Source organism: Trachypithecus francoisi, unplaced genomic scaffold (assembly GCF_009764315.1).
Source record: "Trachypithecus francoisi isolate TF-2019V2 unplaced genomic scaffold, Tfra_2.0 Lachesis_group11, whole genome shotgun sequence".
Taxonomy (NCBI): Eukaryota; Metazoa; Chordata; class Mammalia; order Primates; family Cercopithecidae; genus Trachypithecus; species Trachypithecus francoisi.
In genome coordinates, this window is record NW_022681456.1 from 111090016 (window position 1) to 111115046 (window position 25031).

Consider the following 25031-nt stretch of genomic DNA (forward strand, 5'->3'; position numbering starts at 1 on the left):
CCCTTCAGGGCAGTAGGCTCCTTTCTAGCCCAGGGCAAGTCCAGAAATATCATCTAAGAAGCAAGGCCTGTAACTAGGGACCTGAGATCCTGCTTAATTCTTTACTTCCCTGTAGCCAAGGTGGTACCTAAGGTGTAAGACAAAGTCTCCTTTACTTTTCCCTCTGCTTTTCTCAAGCCAAAGGAGTCTCACCATAGCCACTATATCTGGGGATGTACTGGGTCTCACCTGAAGGCAGTATGTCTCAGAGTCTTATCCAAGATCCACAGTGTACTACCTTGGTATCAATACTGATTATTCAGGGACTAAGGGCTTGTTAGTCAGCAGGTGATGCATTCTGCCAGGACTGGGTCTTTCTCTTCAAGGCAGAGGATTCCCTTCTGGCGTAGGGTGTATCTAGAAATGTTGTCCAAGAGTTAGGTCCTAGAATGAGAACCTCACAGCTCTGCCCATTGCCTTATCCTACTGTGGCTGAGCTGGTAATTGAGATGTAAGACAAAGTCCTCTTTGCTCTTCCTTTTCTTCTCCTCAAGCAGAAGGAAGGGGTTACTGTTGCTGTGAGCTGTACTGCCAGAGTTTGTGGCAAGGGTAGCACAAGCAGAACCTTAGCCACCTAGCTTATGTCTCACTAGGTAGAAGGCTCCCCAAGTCCACCATCTCCAAGCCCAGCACAGCACCAGGACTTGCCTAGAAGTTGCAGTCCCTTGTGGCCTAGACTGCCTTACAAGTTTACTTAGTGCCCCAGAGCACTTTATCCCACAGTGGCTAGGCTTGTCAAAACTCAAGTTCTGATGCTGGGATGTGGGATTTCTCTCTGCCTAGAGCTGATCTAAATGATTTCTTCATGAGTGGGTGTTGGCTGAGTTCATCCCAGTTTTGCTCTCCACTGTGACAGGGCAGCACCAAGCTCAATGAAAAGTACCACAATTGCTGCACTTTCCCTGCTCCAAGCACATAGATTCTCTCTCCACACCATATGCCTGCTGCTGAGGAAAGAGAAAAGGGTGTGTTGGTGATTCAAGACTGTCTTTCCTACCCTCTTCAGTGCCTCTTTCGGTGATATGAATTTAAAACCATGTGCTGTGATTGCTCACCTGAGTTTTAGTTCTTATGAAGGTACTTTCTTTTGCATAGATAGTTGATAAATTTGATTTTCCTGTGGCAGGTGGCAATCAGTGGAGGTTTCTGTTTGGCTATATTTCCCTTTCTCTCATAAGTGTCTATTTTTAAAACTTGTTATTTTATCTAGAATTCTCAATGAGTAACCACAACAGTATGTATTTACTTTAAAACAAGTGCATGGATGGTTTAGATCAAACAACTAATTTCTAACTCTCCCACTACTGGGAAGTCTTCCACTCTCTGAAGGATTATATGTCATTATTATCAACTAGCTGTGTGCTTTTTTTAGGATTCTATCAATTTATGTATTAAAACAAACTATTGTTCAAATCCCTTCTAGCGTTCCCATACAACAGCATTCTGTGACATTAAACAAATTCTTTAAGTCTTTGTTCAATTGTCAGCATCTCAGGAATACTTTTTAATACATACCTTTTTTTTTTTTTCACAATTCAAGGACCACTAATGCCCCTTTTCTGTTATATAGGGGTGTGTGTGTTTGTGTGTGTGTGTGTGTGTGTGTGTTCATTCTTGTGTATTATATTAAAAATTTTTATTTTTACTACAATATTTTTATGTAAAGATGTAGATACACACATTTACTAGCTATAAGCTTCATGGGGCAGTATGTCTTGTTTTCTTCTTTATTGTCCAGTATGTAAAGTAGTATTTTATCTTTATCTCCAGTATGTAAAGTAGTGTCTGGTACTTAGAGGTACTCAGTGAATACTTGTTGAGAAAAAAATGTAATTATTTTAGGGAACCCAAGAAGGTTTAGGTCTTCAAATTGTAAACCCAACTACATTACATCTTCAGATGTAATTAAAAGAATGAATGAAAATCTATAACATTGAATACTTGAATTTTATAATTTCTTTGGTAATTGCTCACATTTTACCAGAAATGTTAATGAGAATGTCAGTTCCAACACTGGACCAGCCTGAGATAAATACAAGAAAAGAGAGGCCTTGGGAGGGCAGCAAGGGTAAAGACCAAAAACAAAGGGAATATAATGAGCATATATAATATAGGGTTATCATCAATAACAAAACTTCAACTATGCAATAAGTACTTTGGCTATAATTTCATTTTTCCAAATATCCTCTAGAAAAAGTGTGCTCATAATGTGTATGCTGACTGAATATTCTATAGGGTCATGCATGTAATAGCTCATTTTTAGCTTTACCTAAGGATATTTGAGAATGAGAAATTCCCAGTATGTTTGAAGACAGCATTACAGGATATCCTCCCACAGAATCTTGAATCACTCACTTTGTTAAGAGAGTTTAAAACATTTCTGTTATGGGTTGTGACTAACGTTAACAAAAGCTAGATTTCCTTTTGAGAATTTGCTAAATTACCTCTGGCCAGATGGCTCCTATATCCTGAATTTCCTTCCTATGCTGATCTTTGATGATCCTCAGCTGCATTGGCTGTCTTGGCTATTTAACCTCCTCTCATTATGCTCTCATCTGCTAAAAGGGATTCTCCACGGATCAGCTGCAAATAAATCTCCTTTATTTAATTGCATCCAGAAATAGAACTGAAATATTACATGTGAAAATAACAATTAAGCAAAACACTTTATAAAACTAAAACATAAAAATGCACACCTTGTATAGGACAATCTGTTTTGTACTTTTAAAAATACAAAAGTCTTTGATTTTCCCATCAAAGACTTACCATTGCAGATAATAATTAATAGCTTCATCCATACAGTGCCTGGCAGAGTGCGTCACTATATATTTATTATTTTAATGCCATACCTCATTAAAGAAATTTTTGATAGCTGGCCCAGTTTGTGTGTATATATATACACACACACACACACACACACATATATATAATTAATAAGCATATATTTATCAACATATGCAATTAATACAATTAATGGATGCTTGTTGACTAGTAGAATAAATAGTTGTTGTTATAAAGCCAGGGTAGTTTTTTTCCTATTAAATCCAGTTGTCTCTTCTTCTTCAGCTATCAGGAGCCACTCTTCACTTTACCGCAAATAGCATCAATCCTTAGTAACTGCATGTCTGGTCTTGGAACACTCTTTTCCTAGGTATTCCTAGAACCACTGAGGAATGTTTTCCAGTTCCAGAATTATTCTAGTTATTCCTCTACCAATGCCTTGCTCCTTGTGCCAGATCACATCTCCATCCTACTCTGCATCTTCTCTTGCTTTCTGGAAACTTTTTACTAAGGCGGTTGCTGCCGTCCACTTTGGCATTGCTTTGCAAGCATGGACCCAGAATATTCACTAACTCTGCAAAGCACAGCTATGACCAGCCCACACGGTTTAGCAAGATTTTACTAAAGGTTTGCGTAGAGAAACCCAAATTTTCATTGGTGAGAAGCATATACACACACATTCACAAAAGTAAAACACTTGAAACGGGATTGAGTATATGAGAGATTTTAGACTGGGCTACTTCACAGGTACCCTCAGACAATTCTCAACTGTGCTTCCACAGAGCCATCATATTTCAAGGGTCACCATACCTCCCTTTCTATGTCTCCCCACCAAAGAATTCAGAACACCTCTCTCAGATAGCCACCAAAAAATGTGTGTGTGAGAGGAATTTCTGGAAACTGTCCAGAATAAAATTAACCCTTTGCATTTAACTTTTTATTGTCTTACCTTTCTCATCCCAGAATAAGATGTTCACAGTACCTTTGTATAACCCGTAGGTCAATTCACAACAACAAATTTTTTCCTTAAGAAAGGATATATCATCCTTTTATATGAAAAACTGCTCTCAGCTTTGAAATAACATTAGCCTGTATCCTCTTCCTACCCTCACCTACACACTTGCACCCATGACCACACGTTAAAGCCATTGGTGTAAACCAATATGGGAGTCTAGTTTACTATACGCCCAGACCAGCATGTGGAAAATGCCCTTATATTCTGCCAAGATATATTTTAGCTATAGTTTTCCAAATATTAGCAGAACATATTTATTTATTTAAAAAACTGTGAATATATTTTAAGCCTCTGATTTTAAAAGAATGACATAGTAGTAATTTGTTTTAAATGTAAAGTATATGAAGACTTCAGGAGAAATATCAGAAACAAATATATTGATGTCTAGAAGCTGAAACACTCACTGTATCAGTATTTCTAAACATTGGCATTTAACTATGTGAAGCAGCTTTGGGAAATACTGATACTTGAGACTTAACCTCAGCAACTCTGATTTATTTGGTATGGTGTGTCCCAAGCGTGAATATTTTTGTAAAAATCTCTCCAGGTGATTCTACATGCAGCCAAGATTGAGAACATCTGCGCTACATAAATCCAATGTGTGTACTGCCACTTCCCTTCTCCCCAGTGCACCAAAATGCTCTCTGCACCAAAACTGCCGCCCACACTGCCCCATGCTACTGCTGCTGCTGCTGCGGGATGGGAGGTGAGTGGCATCAGCAATGCAAGACTATTCTTCCTGCCTCATTATGGAATATGAAGCTGAAATCAAGTACTGGGAGTGCTCCTCTGATTTTTGGTTTTTATGAATGTGCTTTTTTCGTGTAGATAGTTGTCAAATTGGTATCCTTGCAGAGGAGATGATTGTCAGGACCTTCCATTCTGTCATCTTGCTCCACCCCTAATAGTCTCTATTTGATTTTTTATGGACAAACTAGTGGTGTTTGTTAGACTGGAGACTGTGTTCGGTATAGATTTCAATACCGAATTCTTACTTCACAAATAGGAAACATCTTACAATTCCATGTCTTACAAAGTCATTCAATTTGTAACGTTTGGAGTTATACAACCCTTTGGTAACATCAGGGAATTGAACATAGATAACAGAGGAAATTGCTAATTAATTTTTGATATGTACTTATCTATTTGTAAATGTAAATCAATTAAGAAAATATTTCATGCTTATTAGAAAGAAGAAAGGTACTTTGGAATTTGGACCAGTGATTGTGTGTGTGTGTGTGTGTGTGTGTGTGTATGTGTGTGTATGTGCATGTGTGTGTGTTTATTGTTAAATTTGACCTGTATCTAATGTTACTGACTGAGGTTACAAAGTCTCTTGTGTCTGTCTATAACTGATAAAATCCTTGACCTTTCATTATATATGAAATATTTCCTCACTCTAGAGGGTATTAATGTATTAAATACAAGGCCTCTAAAAATAAATGAGGTTTGTGCTGATATAGAAAGTAATAGGCCGGACACAGTGGCTCACACCTGTAATCCTAGCACATTAGAAGGCCGAGCTGGGCAGATCAGCTGAGGTTGGGATTTTGAGACCAGCCTGACCAACATGGAGAAACCCTGTCTCTACTAAAAATACAAAATTAGCTGGGTGTGGTGGTGCATGCCTGTAATCCCAGCTACTCTGGAGGCTGAGGCAGGAGAATCGCTTGAACCTGGGAGGTGGAGGTTGCAGTGAGCCAAGATCATGCCACTGCACTCCAGCCTGGGCAACAAGAGCGAAACTCTGTCTAAAAAAAAAAAAGAAAGAAAGAAAGAAAGAAAGAAACACAGACAAAATTCTAATATTCTCAGAAAACAAAGACAAAACATCTAATATTTTTAAATGTACTTGCATTTTAAGAAGAAAAATCCCAACTCACTAAAACTGCTGGCTCAGATCATGCTGCTTGCTTTGTTGTGAGTCAGAAACAGTCCTTTATTTCTGACCCAGAAGTCTTGTGTCTTCTACCAGCAACCCTGGAACTTTGACAGGCTAACTTGTTAGCTTGTAAATATGGTAACATCTTATCCTTCATAAAGCAACATCAAAAGGCCTAAAAACTTTTAGGGAGCTAACCAAAGACCTTTGATATCAATATTGAAAAGAGAGGAAAAACAGAAGGTACCAGTGAATCAGCATTTCAGATTTACATGTGTGCAAAGGTAGCCCAAAAGTGTCTACAAAGTCTGGACAGAATTTCACACATATTATATGGTAAAGTTGAAAAACAGACAATTAAAACTTCTCATATCTTCTTAAGACTTAACTGCTATACCTGTGATTATGTCATGTATACCTTGAGAGAGCCACCGAACTAATTCTGAAGGTAAGGGTTTATAGTTCTAAGGGTCAGAAGGCCAAAACCTTGCACTGTAAAGTCAAAAGATTCGGCCTTTTGTCAAGACAGTAATACTTTCAAGAAGACACTCTAAGGAGACGATGTGAGGAGGAAGGAGCATCTCTATATTAAAAAATAAAAGCATATCTTACTCAACCATCAGGGGAAACTGATGAAATTTTCATGACACAGTTATGTATGCACCTTAATGGAAAATAATCCTCTTCTCCATTCTGATATTGATGGTTACTCAATAAATTAAACCCAGCCTTTCAGTTATATCATCAATAGGTAGCTTATGCTTTTCGTTCATGCTTATCGGAAGGCTCTGCTGTAGGCCAGAAATTTTTTCTTCAAGAAAGTAAAATAGTTGCAGAGTCTCTCAGAAAGACATGTGTCACATGTTTTAAAATTATTTGTACCTGAGGAATAGACTCAAAAGTACAGGCTTTGGAACTTAAGGTGGTATCACCTAGATGACTATAAAGACAATACATGACAATTGAGTCAGCAGTTTTTTTTTTTTTTTTTAATTCCAGAAGCCACCAAATTCATGAAAGCACACTACTGACCCAAGATAGAGACAGACAATAATCAATTGCGTAGTACTAAATAAACTGATGAAGAAAATCTATTGTGTGTCCAGGTGTGTGTTGTTTTGTCTGCAATATTATCCATATGTATGCTGGTTATAGGAAGCAGCTCCTTATCATTTGCATATCATTAATCCTCAACTTATTAGATTATGCTTTTGCAGACTGAAATGAAACACATTTTAAAGAGTATTTTCTTTACTACTTCACAAAAAATGGTTTTACTACATCCTTTTAATTTTAATGACAAAGTTGTTATTTTCAAGCTTCAATAGAAACCTTTTTTAATAGGAATTTCATTGCACAAATCAATTGCACAGCCAAGATCATGTACAAGACAACCTTCTCATATTTGAGAATAAATCCAATTTAATCAGAACTATAAGCCCTTCATTAAGGAACAAGTGCTGTAACTCAGATGTGGAATCAAAGTCTAAAAGCTCTCCCAGGAAACCGGTCTGCTACCTCATTTAGATTACAAGATCACAGTCTCATAGGTGGCATAAAATATCAATTCCCTGCTGATCTGACACTTAGCAGATTCTAGGACCTTAAAACAATAGAATTCATACACATGAATAAGTGGTACATATGTAACCTGATAAAAACAAATGTCTTTTTTTCCCTAGCCTCAGAATAGAAGAACAAGTAAGAGTTATTTAAAACAAAACAAAACAATTGTGAAGCAGACTATTCAAAAGCTATGTAATATCTTTGGTCATATGCCTGTAACTCGACAAAATACTCGGATAAACTTATTTTTTTGATCAAGAATAATCTTCAGAGTTTATTTAGGATCACAAAGGGAGACTGTCATACTAAAGTGTTGTCCAACAAGCCCACTCAAGAATTACCTGATTATGATCCTTTGTTTTGAATTACTACTTACTATTGATTAGCCCATTTTACATCTCTCAAAGGGTAGATGTTAGCAATGCTAATATTGATACCAATGCTAATATTCTATCCTGCAGATACGCAATTGGTGTCTGAAATGCACCATTACTCCTCCTCTTCCTTCTCTTTCCTCTTCTGTCATATAAGACATTATTTAGTTTTGTGTATAATGTTATAACCATTCTTTTATTCAGTCACATAAATGCTTTTGTTTCTTCTATACTTTTTTTGAAACAGCTTCACCCTCCTGGTTCACTAAAGTGTTAAATAGATTTGGGGCATGTGCTTATTTTTATATGAAAGTCACCTTTTAACCTTTGCAAATCATACTTTGACATCACAGAAGGATTCAAACAACAATGGGACTCAAGATTCTGTAGATATATAATTCTCTGTTTATGTAGTCCACTACAAAATGAGATTTTCTTTCTCCTGAAAATTTTTCCAACGTTGCTATTCTTTTGATGCTCCAAAGAGCACTAAAATAATTTGTATTACTACCCATTTTACAAAATTAATTTCATGTAGAATCCAGATATTACCATTATAATCCCTGTTATAAGCAGCTAATGCTAATTTATGCACTGGTCATTAGAAAAATGCAAATCAGAACCATAATGAGATACCATCTCATGCCAGGTAGAATGGGGATCATTAAAAAGTCAGGAAACAACAGATGCTGCAGAGGGTGTGGAGAAATAGGAAGGCTTTTACACTGTTGGTGGGAGTGTAAATCAGTTCAACCATTGTGGAAGACAGTGTGGCAATTCCTCAAGGATCTAGAACTAGAAATACCATTTGACCCAGCAATCCCATTACTGGGTATATACCCAAAGGATTGTAAATAATTCTACTATAAAGACACATGCACACATATGTTTACTGTGTCACTGTTCACAATAGCAAAGACTTGGAACCAACCCAAATGTCCATCAATGATAGGCCGGATAAAGAAAGTGTGGCATATATATACCATGGAACACCATGCAGCCATCAAAAAGGATGAGTTTATGTCCTTTGCAGGGACATGGATGAAGCTGGAAACCATCATTCTCAGGAAACTAACACAAGAACAGAAAACCAAACACCGCGTGTTCTCACTCATAAGTACGAGTTGAACAATGAGAACACCGGGAGGGAAAAATCACACAATGTGGCCTGTACAATGCTGTTTTTAAGATGATTTGGTATCTTTGTTAATACATTTTTTAAATCACATAAACCGAAATATACTTAAAATTTAAAAATAGTTAAAATTATTCAAAGTGATTAACCACATAGCTATAAATTACAATATAAAATTAAGGTATCTGATTGAGAGTAAAGTCAAATAACAAATCAACTTTGTCAATTAGAGGTTTTAAAAGTAATAACTTTAAGTATCCAAAGTGATCTTCTAAGTTATACTTTTTTTTTTAAGCTTTAAGAAACTTATTTGGATTAAGACAAGTTGCATTGGTAATTCAATACAATCTATACTTAACAGAATTTAAAATGTTTATTATTCCATTCTTTTTTGTTATTATTGTACTTTAAGTTCTGGGGTACATGTGCAGAATGTGCAGGTTTATTACATAGGTATACACGGGTCATGGTGGTTTGCTGCACCCATCAACCTGTCACCTACATTAGGTATTTCTCCTAATGCTATCCCTCCCCAGCACCCCCAAGACACCCACCGACAGGCCACATTGTGTGATGTGATGGCTGCATAGTGTTCCATGGTATATATGGAGGGCTGTTTCCCTTCCACATTGCCCTAGCAGGGTTTCTCCATAAAGGGACCACCCCTGAAGCACACCTCTGCCTGGAAATCCAGGCATTTCCATACATACTCTGAAACCTAGGCGGAGGTTCCCAAACCTCAATTCTTGACTTTTGTGCACCTGCAGGCTCAACACCATGTGGGAGATGCCAAGGCTTGGGATTTGCACCCTCTGCAGCAATGGCCTGAGCTGTATACTGGCCCATTTTAGCCACAGCTGGGATGCAGGGCATCAAGTCCCGAGACTGCACAAAGCAACAAGGCCCTCAGTCTGGCCCACAAAACCATTTTTTCCTCCTAGACCTCCTGGCTTGTGATAGGAAGGGCTGCCATGAAGACCTCTGACATGCCCTGCAGACATTTTCCCCATTATCTTGGTGATTAACATTTGGCTCCTCATAATTTATGCAAATTTCTGCAGCTGGCTTGAATTTCTGCTTAGAAAATGGGTTATCTTTTCTATGGCATTCTCAGCTGCAAATTTTCCAAATTTTTATGCTGTGCTTCCCTTTTAAACATGAATTCCAATTCCAAACCATATCGTTGTGAATACATAAAACTGAATACATTTAACAGCACCCAAGTCACCTCTTGAATGTATAGCAAGAGTGACCTTTACTCCAGTTCCCAACAAGTTTCTCATCTATATCTGAGACCACCTCAGCCTGGACATTATTGTCCATATCACTATCAGCATTTTGGTCAAAGCCATTCTATAAGTCTGTAGGAAGTTCCAAAACTTTCCTACATCTTCCTGTCTTCTGAGCCCTCCAAGTCTCTAGGAAGCTCCAAACTTTCCCACATTTTCATATTTTCTGAGCCCTCCAAACTGTTCCAACCTCTGCCTGTTACCCAGTTCCAAAGTTGCTTCCACAATTGCCAGTATCTTTACAGCAGTGACCCACTTTTAGTACCAATTTACTGTATTAGTCCATTTTCACACTGCTATAAGGTCATACCTGAGACTGGGTAATTTATAAAGGAAAGAGGTTTAATTGACTCACAGTTCTTCAGAGCTAGAGAGGCCTCAGGAATTTTACAATCATGGCAGAGGGGGAAGCAAGATGTCCTTCACATGGTGGCAGCGAGGAGATGTGCAGAGCGAAGTTAGCGGGGAAACCCCTTATAAAAACAGCAGAGCTCATGAGAACTCACTCACTGTCATGAGAACAACGTGGAGGCAACCAACCCCATGATTTACTTACCTCCCATGGTGTCCCTCCCACAACATGTGGGGATTATGGGAACTACAGTTCAAGATGAGATTTGGGTGGGAACACAGCCAAATCATATCAGTGTGTGTGTGGTTTTAAAAAGGGATGCTGATGAGTCAAATTTATTACAAATATTTTGATTAATTTTTCTACCCATTTTCTTTAAAAGGAAAATATATTTTCAAGCAGTTTTTCATGACATTTAAAAATAGTTTTAAAACATTTCCATATATTTATTCTGTTCAATTAATTGCGGTTTTCTGTTTCTTGCCTTATAATTTCTTAATAATCATGTGACAAGAAATCATGTGCCAGATATTGTTTTTAAATAAAAGAATAAAACTAGGAGTGGAAAAAAGAACTGTTAGTGAAGGCATCATTAACTTGAATTTTGCTGTGTAGTCTTCTTAGATGTCACTTTTGTTTCTTTTATTTTCTCTTGAGATATAAAAAAGAGAGTTAAAGTTTCGAGATTCCTTATCTTGTAGGTATTTGATTAGAATTTTTTATGCTTTCTAAAGAGAAAGGGATGAATCGAGTTTTAAATTGTCTTAAATTCTAATATTCTCTTAGTGAGAGCACCAGATCATATCATGAATACTTGATTTTTAAAAGACACACAGCAAAATACAGCTGACAACCTAAGAAACACAGGTTATGTCTTATCTAAAATGCTTAGAATGAGAAGTGTTTCAAATTTTGGCTTTGGGAATATGTGCATATACATAATGAGATACCTTGGGGGAAAGAACTCAAGTCTAAACACAATTTTTTTTTTTTAATATTTCACATGTGCTTTATAGACATAACCTGGAGGTAATTTTATAAGACATTTTTAATATTTTTGTGCATGAAACAAAGTTTGTGTACATTGAACCATCAGAAAGTGATGGAGTCCCTATCTCAGTCACTCATGAGGATAATCTGTGGTTCCTTGGCAATCACCACCATTCTTGACTAAATTTATAAGCTACTGATACGCAATCATTCTCTTAAACTTATTCACACATAAGTAACAGTAAAACATAGGACATACCATTAATCCAGTGAGAAAATAATACGTTCAGAGTAACTAAGAAGCAGAGTAGCATCACCACCAGAACACCTTATCTCAGTTATTACACAACAGCAACAACAAACAATGGCAGGCTTTCAGTCTCTGCCTACAATGCTGTGTTTCGATTAAAAGGTTACTTTATGTTGCATTTTATTATTTTTTTAGGTAAGAAGAAATGTCAGAAGCAGTTGAATGACCAGAAACCATGTCCTTTAGGGTTTAGGAGACATTCTGCTGGATGGAGTTTTAAGTGTTTCCTCCAGTTATCTGCCTTATTAACCAGGATTTTCGTCTCAGGAGTCTCCCTTTGATTTTATAAACTGACACAATTTCCTGTTTTGTTATGAATGCACACGGCTCTAGTCCTTCAATAAACCCATCGTACATTTTCACCATGTTGTCTATAGGCACTTTTTCTGCAGTGTTAACAATGTCATCTTCATTGTCTTTATTGTCATAATCACCTTGATTCAGGACCATTTCAGCTACCTCATCAGTCGATGAATGAACAACTGGAGCTTTATTATTGAGGTTAAAAACTTTGTTATTCCCTTCTTCCAGCTTACTAACACTTTGAAGGTAAGTTTTTTGCATATGTAAGTAGGTCTGACATCATTTTTTCTCACTCGATATATGGAATCCTTCAAATTCACTACCTTGTTCATCATCATCACTGAAGGCCAAAGGTTGTGCAGGAGATGCACAACTGGATGTTTAGAACCTGTGTTCCAAGTGTTGGCAACAGCATATATAGTATCCCTTGTGGTAAACTCCTTTTGAAAACTTTCCACACCTAGGCCTCTGTTTACTGCTGCTAGCATGCTGTCAAGAAAGTGTTGCTATATTTACTTTTCACTGATCTAAGGATACCCTTGTCATATGGCTGAATTAATGAAGTATCTATCATTTGGGGGAAGCACATGACATTAACATTATTGTTGATAGAATTTTCACTGGAAGATTAACAGTTGTCAAGAAAGCACAAAATTTTGCAGTCACCATCCAATCTAGCTTCCTTGCAATAAGTATGAGCCACTGGTAAAATATGTTTGAGAAGCCAATCAGAAAAGATATCCCTGGTGATCCATGCCTTTTTGTTAGCATCATAATGGACTCCTGGAAAACTGGGTACACAAGCTTTTGTCTATCATGGCAAGTTACACTTATGCAATGCCCGCTGCATTGGCACGTTCCAGCACAGTTATTTTGTTATTGGCATCCTTCATTACTGTAGGCTGTCTCATCAGCTGTAGTCAGTGTCTTTCTGGTGCAATAACACCAAAACAGTGATATTTCATCAGCATTATAGACTTGACCTGGAGTAAAAATTTTATCAGCAATGACCTTGGCAAATTTGTCAATACATTTCTCCTCTATTTCAAGATCAGTAGATGCTTTGTCACCACAAATCTTTAAAAATTTAATGCTATGTCTTTTTAAAAAAATTTCTACAGCCAGTCTATTGAACGTTCATAGTTCCCTTTATCAGTTCATCGTGATAGATCTTTGCTTGTTTCATGATCAGTATATCATTAAGTGGCATGTGTTCACTGTGACGCTGATAGATCTACACTTTTAATACATGGTTGAGATCCTTATTTTTAGCTGTATATAGTGTTTTTCTTTAATGGCTATTTGTCACTTTCAGGGTAGAACTTCAACAGCTTATCTTCAGGTCATATATGGTGGTCATTCCACCACCACACTCTTCTGTGAGATGTTTCATACTTACACTACTATTCAGTTTTTCCAGCAGCTTGACTTTCTGTGCTACAGATAAACATAAACGCTTCCTCTTTTTCTTATCACTGTTACCCATGGGGTATCTGTAGGCCTTTTTGACATTTTCAACAATATCTTTACACCACAGAACAGAGAATATGCAAACAAAATGAACAAAAATCCACAGAGAGAAATGCACATAGGCATTTGCCCCATGTGCATCATCATGGTGATATAATTTGAATATTTTTCCCCTCCAACTCTCAAGTTGAAATGTGATTCCCAATATTGGAGGTGGGGGTCTGCTAGGAGGTGACTTGATCATGGGGACAGATCTGTTATGAATGGTTTAGCACTATCTGCTTGGTGATGACAGTTCTTGCTCTGTTAGTTCACATGAGATCTGGGTGTTTAAAAGTCTGAGACCTCCTGCTTCTCTCTCTCTTGCTCCGTCTCTCACTGTGTAATGTGTCTGTTCCCACTTCATCTGTTACCATGAGTGAAAGCTTCCTAAGGCCTCACCAGAAGCTGAGCAGATGCTGGTACCCCTCTTGTACAGCCTGCAGACTGAGTCAATTAAACCTCTTCTTTACAAATTACCCAGTCCCAGGTATTTCTTTACAGTGATTCAAGAACAGAGTAACACAGTAGGAAACTTACCATTGGCCAATATGGCCTGCACACATGCCATTTTATTTCCCTTTGAGAAAATGCTTAGATGGGGGAATCTGGGCCTGTGCAGAAAAGATGTATCACCATTGAAGGGGCTGGGAGAGTCTTTTTTTCTCTTGGGGACACTGAATAAACTGCATTGTGTGCCTAGGCTTAGACTGCGACCTGTCACAGAAGGTCAGGCATGGAACTTTACACTTGTGGCATCAGGTCAGCATTCAAATAATTTCAGATTTGGGGGCATTTGATATTGGATTTTGGATTAGAGATGCTTAACCTGTTTGAAAAAGAAACCACTATCTCCCTCTCCCTCATTGCTTAGTTAGAAAGTCAATAAGCAGATGGATTATTATATTTTTTTGAGGCAGAGTCTCACTCTACTGCCTAGGCTAGAGGGCAGTAGTGTGATCTCGGCTCACTGAAGCCTTTACCTCTCAGGCTCAAGCAATCCTTCCATCTCAGCTTGGAAGTAGCTGGGACTATAGGCATGCACCACTGTGCCCAGTTAAGCAAATGAATTCTATATTAATTCTTGTAGATTGCAAAATCCACTATTTTTCTTCCAAATTTGTGATGTTTAGCATGTTTTCTGCATGCATTTAATATAGCTTAAAATTATAAATCTATGAAAACCAAAAGTTAAAAATGTTTTTATAGTATATGCTTTTTGAGATAAATATATAACTTTACTGCTTCACTATTTTAAATAAAAACTTATTTTTTGTTTATTATTTTTATTGGAGAGTTGGTTGATACATTTTGGCTGTGTCCCCACCCAAATCTCATCTTGAGTTTTACTCCCATAATTCCCATTGTTATGGGAGGGACCCAGTGGGAGATCATTTGAATCATGGGGCCAATTTCCCCCAAACTCTTCTCACAGTAATGAATAAGTATCACAAGATCTAATGGTTTTATCAGGGGTTTCTACTTTTGTATCTTTCTCATTTTCTTTTGCAACTGCCATGTAAGGAGTGCCTTTCATCTCCTGCCATGATTCCACGAGCCACGTGGAACTGTAAATCCAATTAAACCTCTTTTACTTCCTAGTCTCGGGTATGTCTGTGTCAGCAGTTTGAAAATAGACTAATACAGTAAATTGGTACCAGTAGAGGGGGTCGTTGCTGAAAAGACTTGAAAATGTGGAAGTGACTTTGGATCTGGGTAACAGGCAGCAGTTGAAACAGTCTGGAGGGCTCAGGAGAAGAGAGGAAAATGTGGGAAAGTTTAGAACTTCCTAGAGACTTATGAATGGCTTTGATCAAAAGCCTGACAGCAATATGGACAATAAGGTCCAGGCTGAGGCGGTCTCAGATGGAGATTAGGAACTTGTTGGGAACTGAAGCAAAGATGACTCTTGCTGTTTTAGCAAAAGGGCTGGCAGCATTTTGCCCCTGCCCTAGAGATTTGTGAAACTTTGAACTTGACAGGGATGATTTAGGGTATCTGGTGGAAGAAATTTCTAAGCAGCAAAGCATTCAAGAGGTGCCTTAGGTGCTGTTAAAGGCATTCAGTTTTAAAAGTGAAGCAGAGCATAAAAGTTCAGGAAATCTGCAGCCTGACAATGTGATAGAAAAGAAAATTCCATTTTCTGAGGAGAAATTCAAGCTGGCTGCAGAAATTTGCATAAGTAATGAGGAGCCAGATGTTAATCCCCAAGACAATGGGGAAAATGTCTCCAGAGCTGTCAGAGGACTTCATGGGAGCCCCTCTTATCACAGGCCTGGAGGCCTAGGAGAAAATGGTTTTGTGGTCTGGGCCCAGGGTCCCCATGCTGTGTGCAGCCTAGGGACTTGGTGTCCTGTGTCCAGCTGCTCCAGCCATGACTGAAAGGGGCCAATGTAGAGCTTGAGCTATGGCTTCAGAGGGTGCAAACCCCAAGCCTTGGCAGCTTCCACATGGTGTTGAGCCTGCAAGTACACAGAAGTCAAGAACTGGGGTTTGGGAACCTCCACCTAGATTTCAGAAGATGTATGGAAATGCCTGGATGCCCAGACAGAAGTTTGCTGCAGGGGTGGATCCCTCATGGAGAACCTCTGCTAGGGCAATGTGGAAGGGAACTATGGAGTTGGAGCCCCCAACACAGAGTCCCTACTGGGGCACTGCCTAGTGGAGTTGTGAGAAGAGGGCCACCATCCTTCAGACCCCAGAATGGTAGATCCACCTACAGCTTGCACCATAGGCCTGGAAAAGCTGGAGACACTCAATGCCAGCCCATAAAAGCAGCTGGGAGGGAGACTGTACCCTGGAAAGCCACAGGGACAGAGCTCCCTGAGACCATCGGAACCCACCTCATGCATCACTGTGACCTGGATGTGAGACCTGGAGCCAAAGGAGATCATTTTGGAGCTCTAAAATTTGACTGCCCTGCTGGATTTCAGACTTGCATGGGCCCTGTAACCCCTTTGTTTTGGCCAATTTCTCCCATTTGGAATGGCTGTGTTTACCCAATATTTGTACCCCTATTGTATCAAGGAAATAACTAGCTTGCTTTTGATTTTATAGGCTCATAGGCAGAAGGGACTTGCCTTGTCTCAGATGAGACTTTGGACTGTGGAATTTTGGGTTAATGTTGAAATGAGTTAAGACTTTGGGGAACTGTTGGGAAGGCATGATTGGTTTTGAAATGTGAGGACATGAGATTTGGAGGTGCCAGGGGTGAAATAATATGGTTTGACTGTGTCCTCACCCAAATCTCATCTTGAATTGCACTACCATAATTTTCATGTGCTGTGGGAGGGACCAAGTGGGAGATCATTTGAATCATGGGGGCGGTTTCCCCCATACCGTTCTTGTGGTAGTGAATAAGCCTCACAAGATCTAATGGTTTTATCAGGGGTTTCTGCTTTTGTATCTTCCTCATTTTCTCTTGCCACCACCATGTAAGAAGTGCCCTTCGCCTCCTGCCATGATTCTAGGCCTCCCCATCTGTGTGGAACTGTAAGTCCAATTAAACCTCTTTTTTTTTCTGAGTCTTGGGTATGTCTTTATCAGCAGCATGAAAATGGACCAATACATTGGTGTTCCAGTGTTCACTAATTAAAAGAGAAATTCTATTTTGCTTGGATGCTATTGAATAGGCTATAAGAGAATGTGCTGTAGGAAAGTACTAAGTACACTAAACTGTGGAGAATTATCATGCATAAACCTATTAGCAGCAAAATTTCTGGCCTGTAATACAAAACTGGATACAAAACGAAGGGTTCACTCTGGGAAATGTTGATGTTTCATATATTCCTAGTGTTATTGATTCAATACTGACATCTACTACTAGCATATAGTTAATATGCCATTTTAGACAATACGTCAAAAGTTGTTGGACATAATAGTCATTTGAAAGACAAAACAAGCATTCTTTTTTAAAAAAGGTATTAAACATCTGAACATAAAACTACAATAATGAAAACTCCACCCTTCTTTCTTTTCTCTTTCCATCCTATTTTTTATTTCCCTCCCTACAGTGAAAGAAAAGTATCAGAGTTCAATCAGAGAAGTAGATCCAGTAGGAGATTATATATATACACATACACACATACATATAAGCAATTGTATGTCTATTTGTTGATATAATTATAGGATCCCAAAGCCTGCTGGACAGGCAGGCAGGAAGGGAAGATCATGAGCAGGCCAGAAGCCCAGAGGCAGGAGCTAAGGCTTTTTGTCCACTAGTGGGAGGCTCTGCTGAAAGAAGATCTCAACATACTTAAAGACCTTTCAACAGATTAAATCAGGCCTACACAAGATAATCTTCCTTTTTAATAAAGTCAACCAATTAGAATATTTAATCTCATTCATAAAATCCCTTCACAAAGAACATAGATCAGTGTTTGACTGAATAACTGGAACAAGGTATATACATGCTAAAAATGGCTCCTGCTCCCTTTAGTTTTCCAAGTCTCTTGAGTCCCTGGGAACCCACCCTAAACATACTTGAGAGGGATTTCTTGGCACTGTGGTTCAGACTATTCAAGCTGACACATCAACATCCATCATATAAAATGCATTGATTTTTCTCAGAAGTTAATAGATCTAATTCCTAAATGGAAGAATACTTGCCATAAACACACAGACAAAATGATAATGGAGATCTTGTGAGGAACCAAGCAACTATAAAATTGATCGATCTCACCAGTACCATGAACAAAAGTCAAAACAAAAAGTCATCTTCTGACTATTAATAAAGCAGAAATTTAGGTAATACCAAGACTTAAGACCTTTCTTTAATCCTTACTCACTTATGTTTTTAAATCAAGGATGAACATCTTTCTCTGAAATCAGCTAGAAAATTTCTTTATTCTTCAATAGACTTTAAGAGCAGTTCAGTTTCACAGTAAAATTGTACACAACATAGAGTTCCCATATAAACCCCACACCTCAACAACCCCGCCACACAAAAGCCTTCTCTACTATCAGCATCCCATAATGTAGTGGTACATGTTTTTACACTTGATCAACCTACACTGACATATCATTATTATTCAAAGTCCATAGTTTTCATTAGGGCTCATTATTGATGTATAGTCCATGGGCTTTGACAAATGTATAATAACATGTGTTTACCTTTATAATATCATGTAGAATAGTTTCAATGACTTAAAAATTGTCTGTGCTTTGCCTATTTATTTCTTCTTCCCCAGCAGCCTCCGGCAACCACTGATCTTTTCATCGATTCTATAGGTTTGCCTTTTCCAGAATGTCATATAGTCACAATTATAAAGTATGTAGCCTTTTTCAGACTGACTTCCTTCACTTAGTAGTATACATTTAAGATTGTTTTCATGTCTTTTCATGTTTAGATAGCTCATTTATTTTCAGTGCTAAATAGTTTTCCATTTTCTGGGTGTCCCACCATTTATTTACCCATTCATTTACTAATGGGCATTTTGGTTATTTTCAAGTTTTGGCAATAATGAATAAAGTTGCTATAAATATTCATACACAAGTTTTTGTGTGGACATAAATTTTCAACTTATTTGATTAAATAACGATGTGTACAATTGCTGAATTGTATGGTAAGTTTCGTAAGAAATACCTGAAGCGTTTTGTAGCAATGAATGAATATTCTTGTTCTACACCCCCATCAGCATTCAGTATAGTCAGTGTCTTGGATTTTGGCCATTTGAAAAGGTGTGTAGGGTACCTCATTGTTGTTTTGAAATTCCCTAATGGCATATGATATCGAGCATCTTTTCTTATGCTTATTTTCAATCTGAATATTTTCTTTGATGAGGTATAAATTCAGGGCTTTTGTCCATTTTAAAAATTGGGTTGTTTTTTTCTTGTTGGATTTTAAGAATTCATTGTATATTTTATTTTGGGAAGTTTTTGCTTTTGTTTTTCTATTTTTACTAAATCTGAAATGAGCAGATTTTTTAAAATTAAAATTAACTTTAAAAAAATTTTTAGAGACAAGTTGACTCTGTCACCCAGGCTAGAGCATGGTGGTACAACCACAGCTCACTGCAGCCTTGACCTCCTGGGCTCAACTGATCCTCCCTCCTCAACCTCTCAAGCAGCTATGGCTACAGACAAATGCTATCATGTCTGGCTAATATGTATTTTTTATATTTGGTAGAGGTGAGGTCTCCCTAGGTTTCCCAGCTGGTTTTGAACTCTTGATCTCAAGCAATCCTCCCACCTTGGCTTCCCAAAGTGTTGAGATTACAGGTTTGAGTCATCACTTCTGGCCTCTTTTTATATTTTAGATAACAGTGTTTATCAAATATGCCTCTCCTAGTCTATGGTTTGACTTAATTTTTGACAGACTTTTTAAAATTGAGTCTACATTTTCAATTAAGATAAACTTCAGGCTTAGTCAGATATTTAAGATGAAATCTTATTTATAAATTAATATTAATATAGTCATATCTACGAGTTGATTCTCAAGTGAATCAGAGAGTGCCTATACAATATGTACATTTTTATATCTTCATTCATCTAACTAGCAAAATAATAATATTACAGTTTTCAAAATACACTAGAAGACACAGAGTGGAGGTTATTGAGCAAAGACAAGCAAACATTGGTAATATTATGGAATGATTAAACTTCAGGAAGAGAAAGCATATATATTTTGTTATAAAGGCACTGGATCAACTAATATACTCATTCTAATTTTCCTGATATTAAGTAAAGCATGGTCTACTCATATTTTATATGTCATACGTTTCTATAATGCAAAGCATAGGCTCTAGAGACAGTCCTCCATAGTTTTAACATTCTTCCTTCTCTCTTTCACTTGAGGGTCAGACTTGCAAGGATGCTTCCACCCAAACTTTCTTTCCTCTCTCCTTCATCTGTGGTCTGACAGACCTTTTGGGCTCCTCAGGCCTCTTGCCCTTAAGCATTTCCTCTGCTAAATTCTTTCAAGTTTAAAGACATGGCCTTAAGGTCTTTTTCTTGTAATATCGGGATTAACACAAATGGTATCAGGATAGTCCAAGAAAACAGGTGTCAAGATGAGGATGTGGAAGACTGGCTCACTCACTAACCTCTCAGCAGGAGAAGAGGACACCGTCCTCCCTAGTAAGTGAGCATAGATGATAATTCCTGGCACAAAGTTTCAGTTCAATTGGCAGAGATTTCTCTAGTGTTGAACTGGGAAAATGTTTTAGTGAAAGGAAATGCCGTGACAGATGTAATGATGTCGATATTTAAAATATATGAAAGAGGCAGGGAAGAAAATGCTTAAAACCTCAGAGAGTTGACTAGTCATTGCTAAGTTACATTGACACCCATCAGAAACAGTGAAGGCTGTTAACAAGCAGTTGGTAGCTATGTGAGAGTCAGATAGCTTCTCTGTAAAGCTCTGATCGTTCACAATGATCCTTTTATCACCTGTGTTGGGAGGGCAGACACATTTGAGGCACAGGCTGAAGACTTCATTGTTGGAATTGCAGTATTCCAGAGATGTTTGAAATTTCAACCCAAGTAGTCCCGTTATGTGAAGAACTCAGCCCATATGAGTAAACCTGAGATTCTGAAACATGAGACGGAGACACCTGGATAGGGGACATTGTAATATAAATTCTGCAACTCTCTGTGAGCCTTTGGGCTTGCAGACGTAGCTCATCCTACCCTAGCAAGAGCTGGCACTTCTACTCTGCGAGAAGATGCTGCAAGAATCTCTCCTCATTGAAGTATCAGATGTCTCTCTCAGAATCTGTCCCCACTTGCATGGCTATGAGGCTGATAATCAGGGTTAAATCCCAGCACAACCTAGTAGGGGATGTGCTTGGCCTGATAAGGGAAGAAAACATTATCAATCTAAAAAATTGCACCAAGAATCCAATGGTGAGCCCTGTGAGTAATCCTGGGGTTGAATTCTGATGTTGCTTGGTCAAGGGAACTATAATGTAAGACTAGATAAGCAATAATTTATTTACTTAGATGCACTTTGCTGGGACACAAGATTTGTCTTAGTTCGTTTCCACCAATACAACAAAATGCCTGACATAGAGTAATTTTAGTCACTCATTTTTATTGATACATATTAGATGTATATATTTGGGGTATAATTTGATGCATTCATCTGTAGTCAAATCAGGGTAATTGGGATATCCATCACCTAAATATTTATCTTTACATTAGAACATTCAAATTATTCTCTCCTAGCTATTTTGAAATGTATCATCAATTAATGTTTTCCATGGTCACTCTACTGAACACTAGGTTTTATTTTTTCTAAAGGTATATTTTTACTCATTCATAAACCCTTCTTTATCTGCTTTTCCCCTCTACATTTCCCAGCCTCTGGTAACCTTTGATTTACTCTCTATTTTAATGAGATCTACTTTTTAGCTCACACATATGAGTGAGAATATGTCATATTTGTCTTTATGTGCTTGGCCTATTTCACTTCATAATCACTTCCAGTTCCATTTATGTTGCTGCAAATGACAGAATTTCATTCTTTTTTGTGGCTGAATAATATTCCATTGTGTATATTTACCATAGTTACTTTGTCCATTCACTCACTGATGGACACTTAGGTTGATTCCGTATTTTGGCTATTGTAAATTGTGCTGCAATAAACATGGGAGTACAGATAACTGTACAATAAATTGATTTCCCTTCTTTTGGATGTATACCCAGTAGTGGAATTGCTGGATCTTATAGAAGTTCTGTTTTCAGTTTTTTAAGAAAGTTCCATACCATTTTCCATAGTGGCTATGCTATTACGTTTCCACCCACAGTGTATGAGGAGATAGAGTTCTTCTTGTCTACATTCTAGCCAGCATCTGTTATTCCCTCTTTTTGATAAAAGCCATTCTAACTGTTGTTGGAGTGAGATGATATCTTATTGTCATTTTAATTTGCATTTCTCTGATGATTTGTAATGCTGACAATGTTTTCATATGGCCATCTGTATGTCTTTTTTGAGAAATATCTATTCAATTATTTTGCCCATTTTTAATTGAATTATTTGGGTTTTTGTTATTGAGTTGTTTGAACTCCTTATATATTCTGGTTATTAATTCCTTGTCAGGTGAATAATTTGTAAATATTTTCTCATTCTGTGAGTTGTTTCGTCACCTTGCTGATTATTTTCTTTGCTGTGCAGAAGATTTTTAGCTTGATGTAATCACATTTGTCTATTTTTACTGTTTTTGCCTGTGCTTATGAGATCTTACACAAAAAATTGTTGCCCAGACTGGAGCATTTCCTCCATATTTTCTTTTAGTGATTTCATAGTTTCAGGTCTTAGCCTTAAGTCTACAATCCATTTTGATTTAATTTTGTATATGGCAAGAGATACGGGTCTAGCTTCATTCTTCTGTATATGTTTATCCAGTTTTTCCAACATCATTTATTGAAGAGACTGTCCCAATTGTATGTTCTTGGCACCTTGTTGAATGAGTTGACTGTAAAGAGGTGATTTATATCTGAGTCCTCTATTCTGTTCCATTGGTCTATGTATTTATTTTTATGCCATTACCCTGCTGATTTACTATGACTTTGTAGTATATTTTAAAGTCAGGTAGGGTGATGCCTCCAGTTTTATTCTTTTTGCTCAGGACAGCTTTGGCTGTTAAGGGTCTTTTCTGGTTCCATATTAATTTCTCTTCTGTGAAAAGCATAACTCGTATTTTGATAGGAATTGCACTGAGCAATCTGTAAATTGCTTTGGATAGTATTATTATATTAATATATAATATAAGATTAATTCTTCCAATCCACGAGCATGGGATATATTTCCACTTTTTGTGCCCTCTTCAATTTTTAAATCAATGTTTTATAGTTCTTCTAGTAAAGATATTTCACTTCTTTGGTTAAATTGATTCCTAGGTCTTTTATATTCTTTAGAGTAATTGTAAATGCTTTCTTGATTTCTTTTACTGAATGTTTACTATTGGTGTATATAAATACCACTGGTTTTGTATGTTGATTTTTGTATCCTTCAAATTCACTGAATTTGTTTATCAGGTCTAACAGTTTTGTGGTGGAGTTTTTAGGTTTTTCTAAACAGAAGATCACATCATCTTCATGCAAGGCTAATCTGACTTCTTCCTTTCCAATTTATATGTCCTTTATTTCTTTCTCCTGCCTAATTGCTCTGGCCAGAACTTCAGTATATTGTTGAATAAAAGTGATATCAGTGGCTGCTCTTGTCTTGTTCTAGATCTTAGAGGAAAGGTTTTTAAATTTTCCTGTTTTAATATGATACTAGCTGTGGGTTTGTCATATGCAGCCTTTATTATTTTGAGGTATGTTCTTTCTACACCTTTGTTGGTAGTTTTATCATAAAGAGATGTTGAATTTTCTTGAATGCTTTTTCTGCATCTATTGAAATGATAATATGGTGTTTGTCTTGGTTCTGTTGATGTGATGTTTCATGTTTATTGATTTGTATATATTCGACCATCCTGTTTTCAGCCTCCCTGGGGTGAATCCCACTTGATTATGATAGATGATCTTTTCAGTGTTTTGAAACATTAAAAATCATCTGTTTGCAGTATTTTCTTCTCTTTTCTTTTCTTTTTGAGATGGAGTCAAGCTGTGTCACCTAGGCTGGAGTGCAGTGGCATGCTCTCGGCTCACTGCAACCTCCACCTCCTGGGTTCAAGTGATTCTCCTGCCTGAGCCTCCTGAGTAGCTGGGATTACAGGCACGCACCACCAATCCTGGCTAATTTTTGTATTTTTAGGAGAGGCAGAGTTTCACCATGTTGATCAGGCTGGCCTTGAACTCCTGACCTTGTGATCTGCCCCCTTCAGCCTCCCAAAGTGCTGGGATTACAGGTGTGAGCCACCGCACCTGGCCTCCATTTGCAGTATTTTCATGAAGATGTTTGCATCTATGTTTCTCAATCATATGGGCTAGTAGTTATCTTTTTTTTTTTTTTTTTTTTTTTTGAGTCAGAGTCTTGCTCTGTTGCCCAGGCTGGAGTGCAGTGGCGCCATCTCGGCTCACTGCAAGCTCCACCTCCCAGATTCATGCCATTCTCCTGCCTCAGCCTCCTGAGTAGCTAGGACTATAAGCATCCTCCACCACACCCAGCTAGTTTTTTTTGTATTTTCAGTAGAGAAGGGATTTCACCATGTTAGCCAGGATGGTCTCGATCTCCTGACCTGGTGATCTGCCCACCTTGGCCTCCCAAAGTGCTGGGATTACAGGAGTGAGCCATCATGCCCGGCCATCTTTTTTTGTTTTTGTGTTCTAGTCTGGTTTTGGTATCAGGATAATGTTTGCCTCAGAGTAAGGTTGAAAGTATTCCCTCTTCTTTAATTTTCTTGAAGAGTTTGAGTAGCATTGGCATTAGTTCTTCTTTAAAACTTTGGTAGAATATAGCAGTGAAGCCAGCAGGTCCTGGACTTTTCATTGACGGGAGACTTTTTATTACAGCTTTGATTTCATTACTCATTGTTGGTTTGTTGAGGTTTTCTATTTCTTCATGGTTTAATTTTGACAGGTTGTAGGTGTCCAGAAATTTA